This window comes from Phasianus colchicus, chromosome 1 (genome assembly GCF_987193195.1).
Source record: "Phasianus colchicus chromosome 1, bPhaCol1.hap1.1, whole genome shotgun sequence".
NCBI classification, from domain to species: domain Eukaryota; kingdom Metazoa; phylum Chordata; class Aves; order Galliformes; family Phasianidae; genus Phasianus; species Phasianus colchicus.
Window position 1 is genome coordinate 36812850 of NC_143436.1, and position 4952 is coordinate 36817801.

General features: G+C 36.7%; 1 long non-coding RNA gene across 1 annotated transcript; it reads right to left on the bottom strand.

The window, feature by feature from the left end:
* Positions 1 to 2796: 2796 nt before the first annotated feature.
* Positions 2797 to 4621, bottom strand: LOC116226679 (uncharacterized). The gene is made up of 3 exons (XR_004166387.2): positions 4405 to 4621; positions 3614 to 3699; positions 2797 to 2984 (listed from the first exon to the last, which is right to left on the bottom strand). It is a non-coding gene; the product is annotated as an uncharacterized LOC116226679 (long non-coding RNA).
* Between the last annotated feature and the right edge of the window lie 331 nt (positions 4622 to 4952).

The window sequence follows — 4952 nt, forward strand, 5'->3', positions numbered from 1 at the left end:
GCCCTGTATATACTGCAGTTCTGGTTGTTAGCTGGATGTCTGTATTTTACTGCAAAGGTGAGCAGCCTTTTGTAACTGCTCTTAGCAGCAAGGAGACACAAGCAACAGAATGGAAAGCAGAGAACTTTTTTCTATACCTGCTCCTAGCACCGGAGCACTGGAAGGGAGAAGCTCCAATGAAAACATCAAGATAGATACGAGTGGAGAGGCAGGTATTAGCAATGTGATATGTTGATGCAGTTTGACTGCAAAAGGATAAACAGTACAGTGGTTGAGGGGAGAAAAACACAAGTAGAGAGACAAACTGTGTTGAGGGAAACAGAAGGAGGTGGCAATAGAAACTTGAAGGTCTCTGGAAATCAAAGCAAGCACTATAGCTTGGATAAGAATGCCAGATTCTATGTGGGTTGAAAAAAACATGCTTCAATTTGCTGAGCAGCAAGTAATTTCATCCAAACAAAAAAATAAACAGAGCTCCCCTCTGCAGTTAATAGAGGCCAACATTTAGCAATTGTTTTTCTTAATGTCATTTTATGGAGTCCAGTCCTGCTTTTCTAGTTTCATGGACTGCCCTACCAACTCCTAGGGGACACAGTGATTGAAGAAAGAAAATAATTATACTTATTAATCATGACTTTTTAAGTGAATAAAAGAGAAAAGAAAAATTAAAAGCAGCACAAACAAAAGTAATGGCTATTCCATTTTTATTTTTCTGATTTATCCTTTCTTTGCATGTATGTGAGTGTGTGTGTGTAAAGCTTTAAGAAAGGCTACATCACTGAGTGTGGTCTACCCATTTGGAGTCCAGAATATTTACTTCTTCCAAGTAGCATCATAGGTAATGAAAGTAGCTTATTAAAAGGATCATCTATTCCATCTGAGGATTGATAAGACCTACATAATGCATCACCTATAACCTAACCTGTAGAATTATAGATGATCAATGGATAGAAATTTCAAGTCTTTGAATATCTGGAAAGTCATTTCATAAAAATAAATCATCTGGGGAGCTGTCAAAAATAATAATCATATAAATGTGTATCAGTTGTCTTATAAAATAAGTCTTTGTACTGTTCTATTTCCCCCACAGTATCTTAATTGAAATAGTGAATCAATATTCTGGTAGGATCTTTAAAGTAGATATATCAGTCAAATGTCTTGGTAGTGCTTTACCATTTTGTCTTTGGCAACGCAGTCTTGTCATCACATTACAGAAACATTCATGAAAAGAAAATCACTATTCCCAAGTGGTGTGTTGTAGTTTCTTTGCTTTGCCAGTCTCTTCCATGTATCCAGTTATTATTTACTTGTAGAAGACCATGGACCAGCTGTTAAAATTACAGTAAACTTGAGAATAGGAAGAAACATTTTCTTCTGCTACTTGTTTTTAAACTCATTTTTTTTATAACTTCAGAAGTGGGTGAACCTGTATATTTGTCCGACCAAGAAGTGCGGGCTTCTTACTGTATACAGACTCACTATCTGTGTCCACCCCCTAATGCACTCTTGACATATTTCCATCCTGTGACAGTAGAACAAAGCTGTGTCCACCTTTTCTACTAATACATCACTCTTTTCTTCTTTTGTTTCTAAAGGAGTTAGTCTTTTCTTCTTTTAAAGTCTAGAGTTTTTCTAACACTCAACTGTGATGTATGGTTTATTTTCTTCAAATAAAGATCATGCCATTATCTAAGAGGAATCTTCTGAGACAGATCTTGCTCTTTCCAGTGGCATGCATTCGTGGTTTAATCTTTTCTCAGTTGTGTTTTCACATTAGAGCTGCTTGTACACTGGTACATCAACTGCTTCCAAAACATAATTAAATATTCATGACAAAATACTGTACACAAAGCACAAAGCATTTTATACACTTTCTACCTTGCAGCATAAAGGGAAAAGTTGAAGAACTGTAAATTTGTGTTTTGGGTCTTTAAAAAAATGTTCAGTGTTTTGTGGATAATGTATTTTATCTTCTAACACTTGAAAATGATCCTCAGCTAAGAAAAAGCATAGAATTTTTGTATTTATACACAGCATTTCTCAGTTTAAAATAAACCCAATCCAACCCCAAACCTAACTCAAAAATACATGTTTCTGTATTACTCAATCATCATTGGTATAAAAATAATCACAGATACTTTTTTTTCAAATTGAGAGAAACCCTAACAAGATAGGGTTACAAGTAAATTTACAAGATTGTAATTTTACTAATAACCATTTCTGAATCGATATTGTTGCTTTTCACTACACTTTACTACCAGAAAATAGCTATTAAGCCACAGGCAAAATGCATCACTCATCCTCCAGCAGCTGGTTCTCTGAGAAGGAAAATAGCCCATAATACTCAAAGTGGCTCAGGTCAGAGAGGATGTTGTCAGTGTAACGATTTCAACTTGTTGATGACTCCTGGGAATCTATTCTATTCCAAGTTATTTATAGAATGCAAACTGAAGAGAAAAATAATCTGATATAGAAGGTTTCAATTGAAACATCATGTTTACACTAACACAGCCAAGCCAAATACCTCATTGTTTATAGTCCATTACTAAGTTCTACATACTTTTAAACTAGCTGAGAATGGCAAAGTACAGCCTTGCTGTTCTGGTTTTATCTGATTTTGATACATTCCTAGGCCAGAGAGGCTCAGACCTCTCAACTGACTTTGAAACCCTTTCTTGGATGCTTAATATTAATGTTAGAAATTCATTGCTTTATGTACTCTCTGAGAAACTAAAATACATGTCTTAGGAGAGAGGAAGGAAACAACAATTCTTCTTATTGACATCATTTCTTAACTGTTGTAGCTTTATTCTTAAAACACCCATTTGATGTGGTGTAAAGGGGGAAATCAGTTTTTCTCCTCATCACACAAGCTGTTTTTATCACATCGCTGTGGCTTCTCCCAGTAACCCAGCTGCCACATAATCATGTTTCTCATTTGCTGTAGCTCTTTCCCTCATTACATTCAACTCTTCAGTAGATCTCTGCAGGAAAGTCAAGAGAGGTCAAACAGTATTTGAGAGACAGTGGTGGTAGCAGGGTTAGGACAATCAGCAGTGCTCTTCTAAGAAGGTAAGCCTGTACCTGGGTTCAACAGCTGCCTTCTGCAAAATTCAGTCTATCTACCTGGTAGAGATTAGGAAAGATTCTAGAGACATGTTTGACTTTAACGGTGTTACATAAAAGTTACAGTAGAAAAGACAGACAGAAAAATTGAGAAACATCAAGATTACATTTGTCAGAAAACTTTGGTCCTGTTGTGCCCACTCCTGAAGGTACAACATCTGCATACCGCATACTACACTTTTGCCTGAGATAAAATAATGAGAGCCTTGATGCAGTGGAGTAGCCTTGAGTATCTGTTGCTGACATCTGAGATATTTGCACAACTTTTCCTCAGACGCATGCACACTTTCAGCATTTGCAGTGAGGAAAAGGAAAAAAAAGAAAGAAAAAAACCCATGTAAATGCCATGATATAGGAAACAATCAAAACTCACATTACAGCAGGGATTTCATCCATTCAAGTACTTTACGCTAAGGCACTCGTGCAATAATTTTCTCATCCTATAGTTTTAGGATCTACATAGTGTATAATATAAAAATTTAATCACCTTTGGATTTCAAGCAGTTCAGACTTTTCTGTCATTATTGCTGTGTTACTTCAGGTGCTGACAGAGAAAAGTAGTCTCTTGATAATCTAGGTGTAAGAGGATTCTGCCTTTTAAACTGGTATAGATGTAGAAAAACTATTTCCTTATGCTTAAACTACTTAAAAAAAACCCACCACTGAATCGGGTCCAGTACCTTTCATAATAATAATAGTAATATAATATATATATTATATAATAAAACACATGTCTACAGCCTGGCAGATAGAACTGTATATAATGGTTATTTATGACACAGCTGGAAGATTACCTCTCCAGCTTTTAAAGATCAAGTGCTAATGAAGTGACTAATTGTGGATACTGATGGCACGATTTTACTTACTGTGCTTTACTTTAGTTTACACTTTGAAGTTGCCTCACTCCCTTACCATCCTGGGTCACAGCAACTTTGCTCAACAGCTATTAGACCTTGTCAGAGAATAGGAGCACATGCAGTTGAGATTTGAGGAACTGCAGTATACAAACAGCAGAAAAGCGAACTAAACCCAGATACTAAGCTCAGTCTTAAAAGAGGACCCCAGGGAATGCTTAGTACTGGTCAGGATGCTCACTAGATGTCACTGTTCTCCAGAAATAAGTATGTGAGTACTTTTCTGTGGCTGTAATTATAGTAGACCTTTGACAAAATAGTGCTGTAACTCGCATTTTCAGAAACTGAGTTCATCTACAAAACTTCTGTACTTCAGCAAAAGTTTCTCCAAATGCTTGCACTGTCTGATTTTCCTCTCACTTACCTCAGTGTAAACCAAGAACAACTCCACTCAAACTGAGTAGTGGTGTTGATTTGTGGCCAGAAAGGGATCCAGCTATTTCTCAATCTTTTACCTATCTACATTGTATGAGATGTATGCTTTAGTGATGGGATGACCTCAAAGTGAACAATACAGAAGTTTATCCCACCTGGCTATATGTGTGCACAGTTCACACTGCAGATAAAGAAAAGCAATGCTATTTTTGTATGCCTGTTCTAGAATTTAGTTTCCGTAGTATCTCTATGTGATCACTAGAGAGCAACTGAATCTTCCTCAGTAATTTGGATAGGAAGCACAACTCATCTGCTGCTGGAACAGTTCATTTTTCCAGCAAGTACATCAGCAGACTGGGAAGAGGTTACTTTTCTCACTCAGACACATGAATTTACATGATTAAAATTGAGACATGTGAGTGTTCCCAGAGTTGCTGGCCTCAGTTGTATTTTAACACAGAAGTGTTGCTGCTAGTAAGAAAACTGAATGGAAGAGGAGGATGAGATGTTACCAGTGAGGTAACCACCTGCAAAGAG